This window comes from Fukomys damarensis, unplaced genomic scaffold (genome assembly GCF_012274545.1).
Source record: "Fukomys damarensis isolate Sample0158 unplaced genomic scaffold, DMR_v1.0_HiC HiC_scaffold_7, whole genome shotgun sequence".
Lineage (NCBI taxonomy): Eukaryota > Metazoa > Chordata > Mammalia > Rodentia > Bathyergidae > Fukomys > Fukomys damarensis.
In genome coordinates, this window is record NW_022900919.1 from 22,674,981 (window position 1) to 22,698,264 (window position 23,284).

The window sequence follows — 23,284 nt, forward strand, 5'->3', positions numbered from 1 at the left end:
GAGCTTGTAAATGGAACACTCAAGTGTGTAATCCACAGGCTTGAAGCCAAGGGAAAATTAGGTATTTGGTAACTGGACCCTTTACCACCTTCCCTGGGGACATCAATTCTCATGACAAAATTCAAGAACAGTTGGGTACGCACTGTTACCAATCAACTGGCACTGGTGATGGCTGCTCTGGACACTATGCCATTCTTTCTCTGATGGGACTGAAGTGGCTTGTGGTGAGTGCTGGGTGATTTTCTTCATCATCTCATGCACTCTGCAACATAAGAGAAATGTAAGCAGTCTTTAGGGCACCCCGTGTGTAGATAAGGTCTTAGTAATGTATAACTATGACCTTGTATGATGAATTAGGATGAGCTTGGTATTTTGGAGCCCATTATATTTTAGTAACCATGCAACACTATTGGTTTTGTTGAGTTTATGGATGTAGAAACTACTTGGATAGGTCATTCACTGCTTCATTCATTGTCATACTTTTTCACTTGGTATTATCAATTGGACAAGGAAAACTTTTCTATGTAACCCAGCACTTAGCTGCAGGATGGAAGATCACTTCCCACATTTAGAAGGGTGGATTATTGGCCTGAACAGTAAGATCAAAGCCAGCCCTCAACACTCATGAATCTTAAAATCATAGCACTGAGACATGAATGGAATGGTGATCTAAAGACCTCTGATAATACTCTCTATAAAAAAATATTAGAATATTGGCAAAAAATGAACAAAATTAACTTTTCCAAAACTCTGGACATTAATCAAAGGCTTTCACCAAGTTGAATATTTTACTCAAGAAAAAATGGTTTAGTCTTGGAGAGAAGAGTAAATTTTGTCACACTTTAACTTATCTATCCCTAGTACCTTTCCCTTAGCTCCATAGTCCCCTTGAAGCCAACAGCCCAAACCCACAGAGGAAGACAGACAGCCCAGCAACATGGGCAGAGAGACTGGGATGCAGGTGGGTGCCTTCCCACTATCTCCTCCTTAAAGAATCTTCATTCCTGCCTGTATCATACAAGACTCTTCCTCATTTGACTTGACTCAGAGATCACCCTGGTGCTGATATCCTTTCACCTAGAAGCATTTGCCATCATCAACACCACCACCAGCATCAGCAGACATTATTTAACATTAGTGTGACAATAACAAGAGGGGAAGACAAGTTAGCCAAAAACCTTGAAAGGGAAATCTGGGAGTGAGGTCTCTATGGAGCTTGGCAAGTGCTGAGACATTCCTGTGACCTGGAAGGCTACACACATGCAGGGCCATGCATAGGTCCAGATCTGAGCACACATCTTGGAAGACTGGAGAAGGCCTGTGCTCTTGCCTCAGCTGATTGGGTTCTGGATAAGGTGAAGAGAAGGATGAGACCTGGTTGTGAAATAGGTGGCTGAACACTGATGGTGTACCTCAGTATGTGCACAGTTCCTCAGTACGGGTATGGAAATTTAATGAAACCTCTGTTCAGCCATTACCTCAGTTAAACAGAGACTGCAGGGCTTACACATGGTAAAAGTATAGACTTTATAGAATTAAGTCTGGTAGACAAGACACCAAGACATTCCAGTCTACAACAATAAGAATTACCAGTAGAAATGGCAGTGACCTAGGGGTGGTACAGGCTTGTATTCCAAGCTTGAGAGGCTGAGACAGGAGGATCACAGGTTCAAGCCCAGCCTGGGCAATGTAGCTAGATCCTCTCTCAAATTAAAAATAAAAAAGTTCTGAGGATGTAGGTCAGTACCACAATAAAAAAATTGGCCAATTTTCAACACAAATGTTATTATTATAAGACATACAAAGAAATAAGAAAGTATGAGCAATAGTAGGAAAAACATTTTTCCTGAGGAAGTGCAAATGTTGGACTAACTAAATGAAGATTTAAACCAGTGTTTTTCAGTATGAAAACCAGAGAACACCAAAAGTATGATCCATGAAAGAGAAAATTAGAGAATTACATTGTTAAGATTAAAAGTATCTGCTCTGATTAAGGATACTGTTGAGAGAATGAAAACACAAAAGGTGCTCAACATCACACATTATTAGGGTGTCACACTACATATCAGAATAGTTAAAATTAAAAAGCTCTGCTGATAACTAGTACTAGTGGTGAAGTGGAGTAACAGGAACTTTGATTCATTGCTAGTGGGATGCTAAGTGATATGGCCATTTCAGAAGACAGTTTTGTGATTTCTTAAAAACTGATATGACAGGCAGACCAGTGAGAACCACCCCACTGCACAGGGAGCTCACTTCTCCTTCACCTCCTTCACATCCAGCACACCAGGCCTTCACCAGAACATACTGGTGAGAACCACCTAGTCATGTGGGGAGCTCATTGCTCCTCCACCTCCTCCACCTCCAGCACCCCAGGCCTTCATTGGAGCAAATCAGTGAGAACCACCCAGCCACGCAGCCACCTCTGCAGCATCCCCCACCACCACCACCACCATGCTCTCAGGCCTCCTGGTTGTGCCAGTACCTGTATCCACACTTCAGAGACACAAGCAGTCATAAAGGCATTTTACTGAGCTCCAGAGATAGATAGAACAGAAGTGAACAGCAATAAAGGCACATCAGACTTCCACAGTTGGTAAGTTGAAGGGTTTATCACTTTCCAACAGAACTTGGAGTATCTTCAGGGGAAGGGCAGCTGGAACCTGAAGTAGAACATTGCCAATTTCAACCCTGCAGGAGGTCAGGGAGCTCAGTTTGTGCCTTGCAGACAGAAATCAGCCTGAATTTCAGGGGTCTGCCATAGGCTAGCTGAGACTCATTGACTTAGTTGTGCACATTGCTGCCCACATTATGTATTGTGTCAGCAGAGATATACCCTGAAAAAGGCTCTTCAAATTTTTTCTTTCTTTTCCTCTTATTTTTAATTTTTATTTTAATTCTTTTATTCCCATTCTGCAAGTTCTTCCTTTTTCCTTTTTTCTTTTTCCCACTCAGTCTTTTGCTCCCCCATGTTATTCATCATCTCCCTTTTTTTCCTGTTCCTGCCCTATTTGGATTTCTTCTTTCTTTTTCTTTTCTTCTTTTTCCTTTGCTCAATGGTAATTAGTTTCAAAGGAAAGTGAGTACAATTTGTAGCTTCCCTATTACTGTTAAATTGTTCTATTCTTCTCTTTGTTCTTGTGCTCTGTCTTTCCCTCTTATCTTCAACAGTTTCCTAGAGTTTACGTGATCATCCTGTGTCCTCTGGCTTCACTTCAAACTTTCTCTTATTCTTTTACCTATCTATTCCTCTCCTCCCAACTCCTTCTAAATCCCCATCCTGAAGGGTAAAGTTGCTATAATGAAGAATGAGTTTATTCACTATAAACATATTTTGGGCTGGTCCTCAATTTTGATTTAATTCACATGGTTAAAGGTGATAGATTAATAACTACCACAAATGGTCAATTTCTAAGCTGTGCTTGATGTTTTTGTGTTGCTGATGGTATCAATTGGGCTAAAGAGTTCTGTTTATTTAATGAGTTGTCCTTTCTGATATTATGACAATAAGAGTGTCTCTGAATCATTAGAGATTCAAATCCTAAAGAGCAGGTATATCAGGAAGATCAAAGTACTAACCCAAGAATTAAACCAAGGAGAGCCCAACAACAAAAATAAAAATAAGAAAACACTTGCTCAAGGCACAAATACAGACTTCCAGTTCACCAAGGGCAAATTCTAGGGGAAATGAGGTGGGAAAATCCGACAACCAACCACCAGAACACCCTGGATTCATAGCACAGGAAATAACAAAACAGATCAATCAGGCTCTAGAAAAATTTAAAACAGAAATAATTTTCCAGATAACTTCAGAGATGATGAGCACAATGAAAGACATGATTAGAGACTCTAGAACAGAAACTGACAAAAAATAGATGAGCTCAGGATCATGATAGAAGCCATGAATGCCCAGCATAGGGAAGAAATGGAAACCATGAATGCTCAAGATAGAAAAGAAATGAAATCCATGAAACAGATTCAAACAAATATCGAGATTAAAAAACTCTATTGAATGCATTCACAGCAGAATGAACAAATGTGAAGATAGAATTTCAATACAGAAGATAGGATTGTAGTCCATGACCATGAAAAGAGACATCTCTTTAAAAAATTAGGGATCATGAGAAATCAATCCAACAACTCCTATATGATGCAAAGAATAACATTGGACAGACAGGAATCCAGGAATTAGCAGGAGAAACTACAAAAGACTTAAAAAACTGTTCACAGAATTAATGACAGAAAACTTTCCAAACAGAGGGGATGTATTTGACAGGTAAGTGAGGCATATAGGACTCCAGGTAGCCATGATCAAAAAAAAAAATCTACATCTAGACATATAATAGTCAAGATCCTGGAAACCCAATAGAAGAACAAAATACTGAAAGCAGTTAGAGAAAAGAAACAAATCACATGCAAAGGAAAGCCCATCAGAATCACAGCATACTTTTCAACACAAACCCTGAGGTCAAGGAGAGCCTGGAGTGAGGTATTTTAAGTCCTAAAAGAAAACAACTTCCATCCTAGACTGATATATCCTGCAACTCTTTTTAAATGGATGGGAAAATAAGGTACTTCCATGACAAAGAACACCTGAAAACCTTCATGAATACTAAACCAACACTACAAACAATTCTAAACAATATCCTAGAAAAAGACAATGAAGGTCACAACACCATGAGATCCAACAGAGCAAATAAATTAGGAAGACAAGAAACTAAAGGGAGAGGGGGAAAAATGAAAAAGAGCCAACAACAGAACAATAACATGATAATGATAAGTCAATACTTATCAGTTATAACCATCAATGTCAATGACCTCAATTCACCAATCAAAAGAAATAGACTGGCAGAATGGATTAAGAAGCAAAATCCAACAATATGTTGTAAATAAGAAACACACCTAGTTCAAAAAGAAACTCATAGACTGAAAGTAAAAGGATGATGGAAAACAGTTCTCTGTGCAATAGGAGCCCAGAAAAAAGCAGGGGTAGCTATATTATTCACAGACAAAGTAAATTTCAAACCAAAACTAATTGAGAGATACAAAGAAGGCCACTACATCCTTGTAAAGGGAACAACCTAAGAGGAAGAAATGACAATAGCAAATATATATGCACTAAATATTAATGCCCCCAACTATATAAAACAAATATTAAGGAACATGAAAAACTAAATAAGCACTAATACAATTGTAGTGGGGGACCTGAATACCCCACTATCACAAATAGGTCATCTAGACAAAAAATCAACAACAAAATACTAGAACTGAACCAAGCTCTTGAACAAATGGTTTTAATAGACATCCACAGAGTACTCCACCCCACAAAATCAGCATATACATTATTTTTGGCTACACATGAGTAATTCTCCAAAATAGACCACATACTATATAGAACATGCTTAAATAAATGCGGAGGAGTCTTAGTTATCCCATGTATATTATCAGACCATAGTGCAATTAAGCTGGAGATCAATAGCATAAGAAACCTTAAGAACTTCACAAACACATGGAAATTGAACAACACTCTCCTGAACAATCAATGGGTCACAGAGGAAATTAAAGAAGAAATTGGTCAGTTTTTACAAATAAATGATAATGCCAGTACAACATAATGATAATGTCAACACAACATACAGGAATCTATGGGACACAATGAAAGCAGTTCTACATGGAAAATTCATAGAAGGAAATGCCCACACTAGGAAAACAGAGTGAGTTCAAATAAACAACCTAATAAGGAATCTTAGAAAAAGAAGAGTAAGAAAAATCCAAAGCTCATACAAGAAGGGGAATTATAAAGATCAGAGCAGAAATCAATGCAATGGAAACTAAGAGAATGATCCAAAAATTCAATGAATCAAAGAGTTGGTTTCTCTAAAGAAAAAATAAAATTGATAGACCTTTAGCCAATCTTGTTTAAAAAAGGAAAGAAAAGGTTCAGATCCATGCAATTAGGAACAAAAAATGTGAAGTCACAACAGATCCAGCAGAAATCCAGAGGATCATCAATAACTACTTTGAGAATCTGTATTCTAATAAAATGGAAAACACAGGAAGAAATGGATAGATTTCTTGATAGTTATGAATTACCAATGTTGAACAAAGAAGATAAAAAAAAAATAAGCATCCCAATTACAATCAGTGAAATTGAAAACATAATCAAAAGTTTACCAACTAAGAAAAGCCCAGGTCCTGATGGCTTCACTGCTGAATTCTACAAGATATTTAGAGAAGAACTACTGCCACTTCTTTTTAAACTTTTCAATGAAATGGAAAGGGAAGCAATATTTCCAAATTCATTTCTGGAAGCAAGTGTTACTTTGATTACAAAACCAGGGAAAGACCCAACCAAAAAAGAGAACTACAGGGCAATCTCCTTAATGTACATAGATGCAAAAATCCTCAAGAAGATACTGGCAAACAGAATACAGGGGATCATCAAGATCATACACCATAACCGAGTCAGATTTATCCCAGGGATGCAAGGATGGTTCAACACACATAAATCAATAAATGTAATACACTATATTAACAGAGTCAAGGACAAAAACCATATGATCATCTCAATAGATGTAGAAAAAACATTTGACAAAACACAACACCCATTCATGATTAAAAAAAAACCTGCAGAAAGTTGGAAAAGATGGTCTTTATCTCAACTTGATAAGAGCTATCTATGAAAAGCCAACAGCCAACATTATATTAAATGGCCAAAAACTGAAAACCTTCAAGGAAATATTAGGAACAAGACAAGGATCCCACGATCACCACTCCTGTTCAATAAATACATTTCTGGAAATACTAGCCACAGCAATTAGACATGAGAGAGAAATTAAAGCAATAAAGAGAGAAAAGGAAGATGTTAAACTGTCATTATTTGATGACAACATGATACTTTACATAGAAGACCCAAAAAACTCTGCCAAAAGACTTCTAGACTGAATTGACACTTTCAGCAGAGTAGCTGGATACAAGGTCAATATTCAAAAATCAATAGCCTTTTTGTACACAACTAAAAGACTCACTGAGAGAGAAATTAGGGAAATAATTCCTTTCACAATAACATCCAAAAAATGAAGTATCTAGGAATCAAATCTAATGAAGGAAAAAAAGACCTCTGTACTGAAAACTATAGCACTCTGAAAAAATAGACCAAAGAGATACAAGAAAATGGAAAGATTTCCCCTGCTCCTGGGTAGGAAGAATCAACACAGTAAAAATGGTCATACTACCAAAACTGCTATACAGATTCAATGCAATCCCGAATGAAATTCCAACAGTATATTTCACAGAACTAGAGAAAATAATACAAAAATTCATTTGGAACCAGAACAGACCTAAATAGCAAAAGCCATCCTAAGCAACAGAGACATGGCAGTGGGTTTCACAATCCCCAACTTGAAATTGTTACCACGAAGCCACTGTGATAAAAACAGCATTGTACTGGCAAAGAAAAAGGCCCAAGAATCAGTGGAATAGATTGAAAGATACGGAAGTAATTCTAGATATACTCAGGTACCTTATCTTTGACAAAGGAGCCAACCATCCTCAGTGGGGGAAAGACAGCCTCTTTAATAAATAGTGTTCGAAAAACTGGATTTCAACCTGCCAATGATTAAAGCAATTCCCTTATCTTTTACCATACACTAAACTAAAATCCAAGTGGATTAAAGATCTAAGTATTAAAACAAAACTCTAAACTTGCCAGAAGATAAGTTAGGCAGAATTCTCAAAGACATTGGCATACGAAAAGACTTTATGAACAAATCCTCAATAGCAGAGGAACTAGCACAAAAAATCAACAACTGGGATCTCATCTTATTAAAAAAAAAACTTCTACACTGCAAAAGAAACTACTAACAGAGCCAAGAGACAACCTACAATGTGGGAAAAAATGTTTACCAGCTGCTCCTCAGACAAAGGACTATTATCTAGAATTATAAAGAACTCAAAAAAATCAGAACCCCCAAATATTCAAAAACGGGCATCCGAAATGAATGGACATTTCTCAAACAAAGAGGCAAAAGCAGCAAATAAATATATGAAAAAATGCTCAACATCACTGGTCATTTGAGAGATGCAGATGAAAGCAACACTGAGATTCCACCTCACCCCAGAAAGAATGGCTACCATCAAGAAATCAAACAATAACAAATGTTGGAGGGGTTGTTGGGAGAAAAGAACCCTTCTTCATTGTTGGTTGGAATACAGACTGGTGCAACCACTGTGGAAATCAATATGGAGATACCTCAAAGAACTACGATTAGAGGTTCCCTTTGACCCAGCTATCCCTCTGCTGGGTACCTTTCCAAAAGAATAAAAAGAACCGCAATGATGTATGCACACCCATGTTTATAGTGGCACAGTTTGTAATGGCTAAAATTTGGAAACAGCCCAGTTGCCCATCAACTGGAGACTGGATAAAGAAGATGTGGTTTTTCTATAAAATGGAGTACTACTCAGCCATAAAGAATGAGAAACTAGAGTCATTCATAGGAAAATGGATGCATATTGAGACCATACTCAAGTGAAATAAATAAGACACAAGTGTTTAATACCAAATAGTTTCTCTGGTATGAAAAACTAAAATTGAAAATAAGATCCAAATTGTATAACTGATAATGTTAAAATGGAAGAAAGGGTCTAAAGTTGTAGGGGAAGTGGGAAGGGTAGGGTAAAGGAAATAAAGGAAAAGAAAAAAATATGATAAAAGGAAAAAATGGAAACAAAGTCTTTGTAAATAGAAAAGGGAGGAGGTGGTGAAGGGAGGGCAGGGATATGGGGGAAAAATGAGAACCAAGATCTGTCATATAAAGGTACAAGACCCCAATGATGAATGTAACTGTACTGTATACTTAAAAAGTACCAATAAAATCAATAAAAAAGAAAAAGACTTCTACCATATAATCCAGCAATAACTGTCTTCTGTATTCCTCTAAATGTTGAAAACTTTTGTCCACACAAGAACCTGTTCACTGATGTCTACAGCAGCTGTATTCATGTACATAAAAACTCTGAAGCAACCAAGAATAAGGGAATGAATAAACAACCTCTGTCACTTCGGTACAACAGAATATTTTTCAGTGATATAAATAAGTGAGCTATGGAGCCATATAAATACATTACACAAACTTCAGTGCACGTTGCTAAGTTAGAGAAGCAGTGACTTCATGCTGTATGGTTCCAATTGGATGACATTTGGGAAAAAGAAACAGTGAAAAGATCAGTGTTTTCCCAGAGTGGAGGATAAGGGAAATCTAAAGTGCAGCAGAGAAGGACTTTAGGGCATTAGAACTGTCGGTATGAAACTAAAACTGTGGACACGTCATTAAATATTTGTCAAAGCTCCAAGAGTGAAGCTGAGTGTCACTTATGGACATCAGCTACCAGCAATGTATCAGGATTATGTCATCAGTTATAACAGATGAAACCCTCTAACACGAGTGGCTCATGAGAGGGAAAATTAGGAGAGGGAGTGTGGAGCCATATAAGGGACTCTCTGTACTTTCCACTCCATTTTTCTATAAAACTAGCACTTTGCAAATTTTTTTTTAGAAACCAAACTCTCATCCAAAAACATCTAGAAGAAATCATGCCTAAAGAACTAAAGCAAGATAATTAAGTCTCACTGAATAAAGAATATCAACAAAGAGATAAAATTTACAAAAACGGAAATAATAGAAACCAAATCAAACTGTTGGGATTTAAAAGGACAATAACTGAAAAGACAAATGTATGAGCACATTCAACATCAAATTTCAGTCAGCAAAAGAACTGGCAAACTGAAAGATAAGTCGTGGAGATTACCCAGTCTAGGGAGCCACAAGGAAGAAGGAATCAACAGAGATGAGCCAAGCTTCTGAGATCTGTGGGGAACAACCCGGGAGTCCTAAAAGGAAAGGAGGACATGAGAAGAGCAAGAAATATGGGGAGGAATTATGGCCCAGATCTTAACCAATTTGATGAAAAACCATTAATCTAGACTTTGAAGTGCTCAACACACCCCACATAGGATGCCTTCCAAGAGACCCGCACCCTTTATATCATAGTCAAGCTGCCAAAAACGAAAACAAAAATACACTGTGGAGCAGCAAAAGAGAAGAGACTCTTCACATATGGGGCAACCTAGACAAGACTATGAGACAGTTTCTCATCTCCATCCAGGGGCCAGAAGTTCTATATACAGGAAAACTAATCATCAGAAATAAAGAGGGATTTAAGACACTCCCAGATAAAGAAAAATTGAGACAATTTGTCACTAACAGAACTTGCCTACATGAAATACTTTTGGCTGCTGTGAAAGAACACTGAAACTATGTCTTAAGTACATAAAATAAATACAAATAGCATCAGTGAAAGTAACTGCATAGATGAGTATAATATACAGCACAAGTGCATTTTTCATCATAGCCCTTTTTTCTCCTCCCTGATTTATAGGCTAAGTCCAGAAGTAAATAATAAATTCATGTGGATGGGCACATAGTATAATAAAATATGTAATTTTTGCAATAATATTGTAAAAGAAGGAGAAGGAATGAGCGATACTGAAGCAAAGTTTTGATATATCATTAAAATTCCAATGTTATTAATCCTACCTGGCTTATTAAAGCATCCTAGGCCATCTGGTCCTGCTATAACAGAACACCACAAACTTTTCATTTATAATGAAAAGAAATTTATCTCTTGGAGTTGTAGAGGCCAAGGTCAAGTGATGAGGGACTCTGGCTGTGTCTTCTGACTGCAGCTGAAAGACAGGGAAGAGTGAGAGGGAGATAAGGAGGTGTACACACTGCAAGAACAGCAGCCATCCACTGGGTGACCCAGGCACCTCTTAGTATGCCCCACTTCCCGGGCCTATTGCACCGGGGATCAAGTTTCCAACACACAAATTTAGGGAAACACATTCAAGCCCAGCAACAAGTTTAGATGTTGACTGTGTAACTGCAATTCCCCAGGGCAATCATTATGAAAATAGCTTCTAAAAAAAAGAAAAAGAAAAAGAAACAAGTGAATTAAAATAACACAATAAAAAATGCTTATCTAACACCAAAAAAAGGCAGGAACAGAGTAATAGAAGAACAACCACCACCGCAAAGAACAAACAGGAAACAGGAAAATGGGCAGTGTAAATGATACCTACAGTAATTAAATTAATGTAAATGAATTACACATTCTGAAGAAGACAAAAGGAAATAATAAACATTAGGAGTATAGAAATGAAATAAGAAACTAGAAAAATAATAAAGAAAATTAATAAAACCAAAAATTGGTTCCTTGAAAAGCTTGGTAAAACTGACTGTACTCCAGCTATACTCACCAAGAGGCAAAGAAACAAGGTGCAGATGGCCAAAGTCAGAAATGAAAGAGAGGGCTCAGTACAAGCCTCATGGAAATAGGCCACCAAATTAGATCAGTCTGGACACATTTCTGGAAAGAGGAAACTCCCAAAAAGGACTGAAAAACAAATAGCAAATCTGAATGAACTTATTGTAAGTAAAGAGATTGAATTGTTAATATTAAAAATCCCCACAAAGAAAGACAAGATGAGTCACTGGTTCATTTTAACAAATGTTTAAAAAAAAAAAAAAAAAAGAATTGACACCAGTTCTGAAGCTCATCCAGAAAATAAAAAAGGAAGGAAATTTTTCAACTCCTCTGAAGCCATTATTACCCTCATGGCAAAACCAGATGAAGACATCACAAGAAGAGAAAGCTATGGGCCACCATCTCTTATGTGCATAAATGGAAAAAATCTCAATAACAAAACAGTAGGAAACTGAATCCAACAATATATAAAAGATTTTATGCAAGTGAGACATACATGCATCAAAAATAATATTCTTATGGTAATTATTCTCCATAAATTGATGTACAAATTCTCTATCAGAATCCCAGTTGCCTTGCAAAAGTTGGCAGACTGAATTTAAAAGTCACATGAAAATTCAAGGGACCCAGAATAGCCAAAATAATATTGAGACATAAGAACAAATTTGCAGAACTCTTAGCTCCATACTTTAGCACTTACAACACTATAGTAAATAAAACATTGTGTTACTGGCATAGGAATAAATATACAGATCAGTGGGGTAGAATTAAGAATCAGAACTATATCTTTGCATTTAGAATAAATTGACGTTTTTGACAAGAAAACCCAATGCTGAGATAAGCCAATTGGGAAATTTTCAATATTTGCAAACCATGTACCTGATAAAAGATGGCACCCAGAATATAAACAGAACTCTTACAACTCAGTGGTAAAAAATAATCAACTCCCATAAAAAAGTGGAGAAAGAATTCAAATAGACATTTATCCAAAAGAGTTATACAAATGGCCAACAGGCATATGAAAAGATGTTCAAAATCTCTAATCATTGGGGAAATGTAAATAAAAATCACAGAGATACCACTTTACACCCACTGAAATGATTACAATAAAAAGATGGCAATAGCAGGTGTTGACTAGGATATTGAGAAATTGGAACTATCACATACTGCGGGTAAGAATACAAAATGATGCAGTTATTTTGAAAAATAATTTGCCAGTTTTGAATTGGTTAAACAGAATTACCATATGATCTAGCAATTCTGGCATGTATCTAATAGAAACATAAATACATATATATAAAAGCTTGCACACAGATCTTCCTCACAGCATTATTTAGCCCAAAGGTGGACAGAAGCCAAATAATCAACACCTAATGGATGAATGGCAACATATTAAAAACTACTTTATTCTAAGTTTTTAAAGGGTGAAACTCATGGCACATGTTTTATTTCTCAATTTTCTACAAAAATCAAGACTATGGTAAGCACATAAGCTAAACACAAAAATTCCATATCTATAAAATTCAAAAAGCAAAGTGATAGCATCCAGGGATACACACTTAGATAGGGAAATTATAGCAAAGTTTGTGAGGTGCTTGTCATAAAAGCCAGGATAATAGTTACTGTAGGGGTTAAAAGCCTTTTGGTTCGGAGGGAGCTTGGGAAACTAATGGGTGCTGGTAGTGCTTCATTTTTTCATGTGGGCAACAGTAATCCAGCTGCTCATGTTCCAGTAATTCAATAAGTTGTGCATGTGTGTACTGCACACTTTGTATTATGTGCTACATTTCACAGTAAACATCCATTTTAATTTGCTAGTGAAAAATCCATGAATTAGATGCACCACAATTTACTTAATTATTCCCATATTGCTGACTCTTTGATTGCTCCCAGTATTTCATTATTCTTACCAATATTGTAATTAACATTGTTGTGCAAAAGTCTCTTTCCATATTTTATTGACTTCAGATAGATTTCCATATGTGGGAATACAGAGTCAAGGGAATCCAATATTTTTCAGTTGAAGCCGTGAAGCCTCAAACATAGTTTTTCTTTTTAGATGTTACATGTGGTTTATTTCAATCCAATGTTCTAGTTTACCAAACCATTTCTAAATTCCCATTCTGGGTGTGTTAACTCCTCCTGTCCCTCCAAAATATCCCCACCTTCCTGTCAAGCAGACTTTCTGGTCCCTCTCTGCAAGCCCAGGCTTAGATAGTGAGCTCCCTTCTGCATCAATGTTCAGGGACATGTTGAAAACCTTCTAATAAGGAAGAGACTCCTGTGCCTGAGATTTGTGACCAGCAATTGCTATACAACTTCAGCAACTCTTTTTTTTTTCTATTGAGATAGCATCTTACTATGTTACCCAAACTGGTCTTGAACTTATCATGTACCTGCCTCAGCCTCCCAAGTAGCTAGTACTACAGATGTGCACATTCTTAAAAACACGATGCAGTGCTATCCCATAATGTCAGAGTTCAAAAGAGATGAAAATGTGACTTTCATACAAATCAGTGATTCAATTTATGTCGAGTATTTTATACAAGTCATTCATTAATGAGAGACCAGTAAGATGGTGAAAATGCTTTAAAGAACAACTTAAGGAATAAAGATTGATGGAATTAAAAAATGCTGAGTAGCTGAGCACAGTGGCACATGCCTGTAATCCCAGCACTTGGGAGGCTGAGGCAGGAGAATTTCAAGGGCAACCTAATGATACCTCTTCTCAAAATTTTGAAAGATAAAAATAAATCACTGGGAATGTGGTTCAATGCAAAGGTCCTGCATTCAATCCCAAGTACCACCAAAAAAAAAGAAAAAAATCTAATGGGTATAAAACTGTACTGTGTCCCACAAGGTGATAAAAGAATAACATTTGTAATTATCTTTTTACCAGCCAGAAATCTACAAATTACCATGTAACTCCACAGTGTATGGATTCTGACCAGATGGTAACAATCAAGGTGGATTGTGCTATCTAGTGAAATAACCCATAGGAAAAGATCTATAAAACGGTGCTCCCACACAACATCAAAAGAACATGTGTGAATCCTTTGGCTTTATTTCCAAGTGTTGAATAATTTTTCTACCATCACAGTTTTTCAGTGGCCCTGAGAAAACACTGGATCAGTCTTTTGCTACTCTGAAAATCTTGAAGAGCTAACACATATTGCATCATTTATGAAAAGTAAAACAGAAAATGTAGGGTTTTTTTTCTTCCCAAGGCCAATTTAATTCTGTTTCATTATCAGAAGGCTCACAATAATTCAGTTCTCTTTTGCTTGAAGCTGTTGATATTTTTGCAAGGTATAAAAAAATCCCCATTTTCATGGGTCCATGGGGAGTGTGTGCCCATGAATCTCCAAGCTTTCATCCAGATGCTGTCGTAGGTGCAGATTTGCAAGTTTCTTTAAAAGTAAACAAAGTTCCATGGCCACAGTAGGTTCAGAAACACTGCCAACAACAAGCAAACCATGATTTATTACTAATCTGTCAGGAGTTTATGATCGTGGGGGAAGATGACCGAGTCCCCCTTTCTCCCCTGAATCCCTGCTCCCAGTATTGCAGAAGGAGGTGGGAAAAGGGAGCTGCATCAGCTGATGTGGACCCAGGGTCAAGGAGCTGGAGTGTCTCCTAATAGGAACTGTAAGTAACACTGCAGATTGAGGCTGTGCACAAAACCAAGAGTGAAGAGTAGGTGAAAGCAGGTTGGCAAGTGAAAGGAGATCAATCAAAGAAACTGCCAAGTAGTACTCCTGTGGGAATCTATGTGCATTGTCCTTATGAGGGTCCTTCTGCCTCCCATAGAATCACTGGTCAATAAGCCCTGCTTCTGGTTACAACCCTCCTAACCTTGTGAGCAGCTGTACCCTTCCTAGGGAACAAAAGATATCTGCAGGACTCCACTGCATTAACACATAACATGGAGGGTTTTGCCAGGAAGGTAAGGTATGAGCTGTTACATTTTTAAAAACACGAACCAAAAAACCCTGCCATTCCTGAAACACTACTCATTTGTTAACATGATTTCCTTTGCCCTACATTTTATTTGAAGCTGATCTTTATTAAGACTTCAAACACACCCTAATGTATCATTTACCTTATGTGACTAGTGTTTAGCATAATGCTATTCCAAGGCACCAAGAGTTATTGATGGGAAAATTAGATTTCCTGTGCAATCTGAGAAATAAAAGTTCAAAACTGATCTGAAGGCAGGAACACTCTGTTAGCTTGCCATGGGGGCAATTAGCCATGTTTCATATGGTCAAGCAAAGCTGTTATGGGCCATTTTCAACTCACAGGTTTCATCCAATTAAAGATGAGGGCTCCCAGTTGCAGACTGGATTGTGCCTGCAATAACCTGTGTATCTAAATACAACCCAAGATGCTATTTTTTTCAAGGACTTATTTTTGTATTTGAATTAAAGGAATATTACTGGAGGCAGAGGGGAACACAAAAAGACAAACAGCAAGATTTCAGGCTCTCTCCAGTGATGACTAATATTTAATAGTATGCATGACAATAAAAATGGGTTTCATTCATTAAACACTTAGTATGTAGCAAACACTATGTCTTAAGCTTTACTGATATCATTCATTCATTCATTCATTTACAAATATCTAATGGATGCTTCTTAAATGTCAAGCAGTGCCCTCTGTTTCCTAGAATATAAAACTTAGTTTTTGCCCTCACAATGTTGTGTTAAGAAAGAAGAAACCATAAGCACAGAAATAAATATAAAAACACAGATATTTGCACATGCAATTTTCACTTGAAACATGCTATGAAGGAAGCAGGCTAAGGGAAATGCAGAAGTACCTGGGCTGGGCTGCAGAAGAGCCACTGGGGCAGATGGTCACAGGTCTCTTTAGGATCTCATGCAATGACCTGGAAGAGCTTCCAGGTAGAGGAGACAGAAGTGCAAATGCACTGAGGCTGAGTAGAGCACGGCCTATTGGAAAGACATAGACAGCCCTTGGTCGTGTTAGACAAGGAAGAAATTGGGGAGAGATCTAGAGGCCATTGGAAAGTTCAATTAGAAGGATGCAGCAGAGTCAGCCTTCAGAAGTCACTCTGCTGTCCTTTGAGGAACACACTGGGAGGTAATGAGAGGAAGCAGGGTGAGAGGTCAGGAGACCCTCAAGTGAGGACTCAAGAGCCATGTTCACTTCTCCACACGTAGGATAAGAAAAGGCAGAAGTCGGTTTATGTTGTAGAAGGAGATTTATGCTGTAATAGGGATTTCACAACGGAATATGGGGTCTCGGGCCAAGGCAGGGACCAAAAAGGGATACTAAGGCAAAGCAGAACCGCACCCTCCTCATCCCCTTTCTCATGCTGTACAAATTGACACGAGATACTGAAAATTCTCCACTGCAGCCAAATAAACATTTCAATCCTGCACAAAACATATTTAAATTCATGAACATTTACACGGCTGAACATTGCCATGGGAAAATTTTGGTTTAGCCAATTGGCAAGGATTTTTAAATGATGTGCATCAGGATTATCAATTGTAGGATATAAAGTAATCCAAACACTCCAAAGGGAGATTTGAAATTTTATCTGTAATAGTCTTCCTAATGTGCACTTTATCTACCAGTTCTACCTCTTGGGGAATATGTTAAAGAAATAATCAAAAACAGAACAGATTTACATTGAAAAACATTAATGAAAATAATAGAAAAAATAATATAAATACCCAATGATAGAGAAATGGTTAAATATATGATGGCACAGCCACTCATGCTGTCATTAAAATCATATTTTGGTAATTTACATCATTAAAAAATAATCACTGTATACATAAAATTGAGTTCAAAACCATTTTTGAAATCCTGAATGCCTAAACATGTGTATGCATGAAAATAACCAAAAATGGAAAGCTCAAGGGTTAATAATAGTTTTCTGACAAAGTTCAGATGAGAGATCATTATTTTCAAAATCTCAGCAATGCACATGTATTACTTTCAAAATTAATAGAATTATACAACTTGTGCAAATCCTATGACATCCAGTAAACTTTCTGGGCTTTGACATCTGCCTCTGTGTCAGAAAGGTTGCTTTTAAACTGGGCCTGGAGATTTGCAGGAATCCCTAAAGACAATGTTGCTTGCTCTCTGGTTCTCTCTAGGCTTAGGAATCTCAGCAGGGATCTCCCAGTCTCATATGGCCATTCAAGATCCACTTTCTCCTAGGACTAACCTTGTGGATTGTCTTAGTTGAGGTTGCTGTGGAAAATCCTCCTAGACTGGAAGGTTAAACCACAAACATTTATCGTTCACGGTTCTAGAGGCTGAAAAGACTGAGATCAAGGTGCTGACAGATCCAGAGTCTGAAAAGGGATCTCTCGTTGGTATGCAGAGGGTATCTTCTCATTGTGTGTTCATGGTGAAAAGGGGCGGGGGCCTCTCATGGGTCCCTTTTAGGAGGGGTGCTGATCCCAAGGCCAGGACACTGATGCAGTCACACAATGGGTAGGATTTGAACACATAAATCTAGGGGTAGGTCAGCCCTTAATACACCCAGCTGTCCTTTCCCTTCATCTGGCCTCATCTAAACAAAGGAGTGCTAGAATTTCTTAAAGCTGGAACCATGTTCTTCTGATATGTAGGGCATGTTTTCTTTTTCTGGTAAAATATTTCCCCTTGGCCACTCTCTTTCAAGATCAGAGTGGGAATATGTGAAAGATGGAATCCAGTTGCTGAGCCTGGATCATTTTTAGCAGCCCAGCCTCTCTGGTTTTCTCTATCAAATTCCCTCACTTTAGTAAGAAGAAGGCAGAAGAGTAACCTGCCTGGACCCTGAGACTCAAGAACAGCAGAGTGTCATATTAGGGCAGCCACCACAAGCGTTTTTTACCTCTTTTCTGCTTGTATCTCACTGAGGCACAGTATCCTTTTCTCAATATGTGGACAGCTGGAAAATAAATGAAACCTAATACACACTGGCACATTACTGTGGCACAATGGCCATATCCAGCCAGGTACAAAACACAAGTACCAAAGATGAACAGGAGTCCAGAAGTAAAGTGGAAACCAAATCTTCAACCCATTTTGGGCATACAGTCTACCATAAAGGACTTTGCATCTAAAGTCAGCATACTTTGTCCAAAATTCATCACATCTTATGACTCCTATCATCACTTGATTCAAATTTAATTTAATTTTACTTTTATAAGTCCTTTATGGAAAACTGTATGCACACAATAATTACATCTCTCATGGCTCTTCTTCGGCTTTCACAGAGAAAACAATACTATGAAAGGTGGTTGCTGAAGGGTAATTTAATCCACATTCTCATCAATTACACATGTTTTCTGTCTGATCTGCATAGAGGGAAAAGTCTTAGGGCTCAAAGTGTCTTCCATACTTTAATTTGATTTCCAGGCCTAATTACATTTGCTGGAACACAACACACTTGTGATCTTAGGAGGAGGACGCGGGATGAAATAAAGCTTTTTCAATGTCTAAAGTTGCTTTTCTTTCCTGGAAATTAAACTTCCACTGTAACCCAAGTATATGGGCACAAAAGGCACTGACTTTGATCATGTACTAAAAAAAAGATTTGGGCAGGGGATTTAGCACAATTTCTCTGTAAGGTCCTGAGTTTGATCCCAGGTACCCCCCCAAAAAAAGATTTGACATAAAGTGGCTGAATTGAATGTAGCTTATTTGAAAAAATAAAAATGGAAAGTTTAGCAAGAAGAATTTCCAAACATCAGCAATAAAATGTAAAATTCCCCCTCCTGTCACTTCCTCCAGGTAAGCACATATACGCCTTCTCCCCAAAACCATTAGTTACGCCGAAAAATGCTTTGCAATTCCTTTAAATGTTTTTTTTGAAATATTTTGTGCACTTCCCCAGTCCCTTTCATTACCAAATCCTACATCAAATCTTTTTGTTTGACAAGCCTGAATTGTTATTATGTCTATTTCCTTTCTGTAGTCTTTCACCTTCTGACCTGCACAACACCTAAATTACCACAATTTTCTATCAAAAAAGGTAGAGACAAACCCTCTACTTTCTACCTAACACTCACAGCTTTGAGGCTGAGAAAACAATTTAAGAATTTATGTCTCTTTTAGTTGGTGATGACCATTTTTAGCAAAGCAGCCATCACTGGTTTTGTCCTGCTATCATCCACACTCTGACATGGGTGAGCTCCAGTGTGCTGGATCCATGGCTGCAGAATTAATGGCACAGAGGGGAGCAAAGCAGATGCAAGAAAATGACTCAGTCTCAATTTCCTGTGACGCGCAGGTTGTCTGAGCTCGGAGCCACATGGCATCAGGAGTCAAGATTTTATTTTCTTGCTCTTGGTCCTGTTCTGCAACATGAAAGGAAACAGGAGGAATTGTCCCGCTGAGATCATTCTAAGAGTCAAAAGAGTAGGCAGAGGTCAAGGGCCTCTGCAATTGTAGTCTCTCTGGTTACAGTCACTGCTGAAAGCCAAATGCACAACAGAAAAAGGCAGGTCACCAGACAAAGCAGCCTCTTTGCCTTCCCCAGAGTCGTTGTGGCGGAAGGGTATAGGGTGACTCCAGTTTGGAAGTATAAGGAGGTAAGGATTATACAGGACCCATTAAAGCACTTGGTGTCTCCTCTCTTTGTTAGAATGTGACCATTAAAATATCTAATTTTTCAATGGGATGACATATGGGAACCACCTGGATATCTAGCCCTATACCCATTTAATAAGTGTCATAGTCTTCCAGGGCTGCCCTAAATAAATCCCACAGCTTGGGCTTGAGCAACAGAAATGTGTCTTCTTACAAATTTGCAGGCTGCAAGTTCATGTTCAAAACTCCAGAGGGATGGCTTCTCAGAAGAGCTCTCTTCTTGGCTCGTGGACAATTCTCAGTCCTCTCATGGCCCTTCCTCTGCATAGAGGCAGGGGAGTGGGGGATAGGAAGAAAGGAGGAAAAGGAAGTAAGAGATCTGGAGCCTTCTTTTTACAGGGATACCAGTACTATTGGATTAGGGCCTCAACCTCACAATTGCTTTTAAACTCACTTACCTATTTAAAGATTTTTCAGTATTTCCAAAAATAGTCACATTGGGGGTAGAGCTTCAAGTATGAAATGGATGGAATACAGTAAATAACTGTAAACAAATGTAAATTTTCTTGAATGTGAAGCCTTTTAGCTTACTAGGATGCCATAACAAAATACCACAAACTGGGGGGCTTAGACAACATAGATTTATTTCCTGGCAGTTTTTCAAGCTGAAAGTATGAGCTTAAGGTACCAACAGGGCCGGTTTCTCAGTTCAACCCTTAACATAATGTTAGGGTTACTAAAGTCGAAGATGCAATACTGAAATAAATATCGTGCTGCAAATGTACATCAGTTCATGATAAAATGAACTCAGCTGGCAGCACACAGGACTTTAAGCAAGTATCAACAAGATCTGTCAAAATTGCCCCAAATCTATTCTTTTCTTTTCTTCACAATCTTATGGATGAACTTGTAAAAATCATATTGGAATGTGTAGTATATTTATTAACATTAAGTGCCAATGTGTTTGTGCATGTTCATTTCTTTTTATTTGATTGGAGAGTTTTTAAACACCTAAGCACAAGGTACATTTTTCATTATCGTTGTGTCGTGGCTTCTGAGTTTTAATTGCACTGTGGTGAGATATGCTGTCTGTATTAGAATGATTATTTTTAATTACTTTAATTACTTCAGATGTGTTGAGGTTTACTTTGTGGCTTAGACTCACCTAGTTTTTGTAGCTGCTCCATGTGTGTTTGAGAAAAATCATATTGCTTGATTGTGAGCAGCTGGTTCCATGCATAGCCATCAAATCCAGTTTATTAGCTGTGTTATCCAATTTCTCAAGTTGTGTAATGTACATGTGCATGTGGGGGGGGTGTCCATTCAGCTTACAATTAATGAAACAGTAGTGTAATTTCCTAATACAAAGATAAATGTGTCACATTTGTCTTGTAATTGATTCAAATTTTTCCTTATACATCTTGATTCAACTATACATACTTGTGTTTAGAATTCTCTCTGTTACTAATAATTTTCTATACTTGCTGATAAGCCATTTTGTTTGATGTGAATATAGCTATATCCATCTTCTTCCAGTTTGTGTCAATGCGTCTTTTTCCCTTTTCCCCATCCTGTGTCTTTACCTGGTTTATCTAATCAACAGACAGCTAAATTACCTTTCTTTTTCATCTCCTAGCACAATTCATACCTTTTACAATTGTGTTTATATCCTTTACCTGTTTGTGTTATCAATTATTTGGCCTTTTTATCTTAAATTGATTTGTGCTCTTTTAATACCTTTTTTCTCCATCCCTGCCCCTTTTCTTTTAGATTAAGTGCATGAACATACCCTCCTCTAGCATCTGTCTTCTACTACTGGGAGTTATGTAGTAAACTATTTTTATTCTTTTAGAAGTTCACATTGTTCTTTGTTCCAGAATATTCTTGAGTTATTTCACTTAACCATAAATAAGCATGCCTAGAAACACTGATTGAGTGCTGAATGCAGAAGCTACTGCCCAGGCAAGGATGAGATCCAACTGGGCCCCAGTAGACTCCTGAGGATTAGTTCATTCAAGGTGCTGTAACAGAAATGCCATGAACTGCATGGCTTATAAACAACAAATAATTACTTCTCACAGCTCTAGAAACCAGGAGTCCAAGATCCAGGCATGACATGTTCTGTGACCACAGAAGGCCCTCTTCCCAATGGACAGCATCTTGGCACTGCATCCTTCTGTTGGGGAAAGGGCAAGGTAGATCTCTGGGTCCTCCAAGAACACAAATCCCACTCACAGGGCTCTACCTAATGACCTTATCACTTCCCATCTCATGATACCATCACTGTGTGGGTTTGGTCTTCAGCGTGGAAATTTGGGGCATTCAACATTCAAACTGTGGCAGTCAAGAAGTACGCAACTCTCACCATATAGGGCACAATGAAACATGGCCGTGATAGGATGTCTTGAGGGGTTCTTTGAGGAACCCATAAAAGGGCCTTTAGAGGAACCCACCATTCCAGTGTGGACACCACGCAGGGCTGGTCAGTTAAACTGATGCTTTCCTCTTGTCTTTCTTCCTCCTCTAGATCCCCCAGCTCCAGAAGAGCAAGAAACATCAGTCCTAGAGGTAATGAGAAAAAAAGAGAGGAGAGGAGGAGAGAATGCAGATGAGTGCCCCCTTCTACCCTCCTTGTCCTGGCCAGTCAAGGGAAGATTAAAATAGAAATGAATCCTCAAGTACCCATCACCCCTCTTCAACGCCTACCGACATTTTTCTGATTTTGTTTTCTTTCCTCTTTTGTTTTTTCCTCTTTCTGGAATATTTCAAAGCAAACTTCAAGTACTATAGAACATTTCACAAAACGGAACTTCCTTTACATCTCCAACATACAGAGATTTGTTTTTCATATATTCGCAATGCCATTGTTATAGTTCAGAGAATATAAAACAATTATAATACACCCTTTGGTGCCCTGAAATGAAGGTGAAAATGAGTAGGAAGGTGAGGACCTGCCCAAAATTCCATTAAAATAGGGGGAAGGCAGCAGGACTAAATGTTTGACCGAAGTGGAGGGAGGAAAACAAGGCTGATTCCAGATTGTGCCAAGCTCAACATATTGAATAAACCATTCATTCGTGTCTGATATAAATGCACATTCTGCATTATTCATAGTCAGTTTGGCACAAGCAAAAAGGGGCCACCAGGTTTGAATTTCAGTAGGCTGGAGCCCTCTTTGGTGATGGGATTTGCTTGTAGATATTTCTTTGCCAGACCTCTTTTTCCTTAATAATTCACGCCACTCGATGAAATATCACTTAAATGGACAACTCGTTATAAACATTATCTCTCAATTGTACTGCTCAGACTTTTTAATCCTGTTTTTTCACCTGTAAAAGAGGGATAAGTTTAATATCCACTAATTAGAGCTGTGTGAGAGGAATTTTTTTTT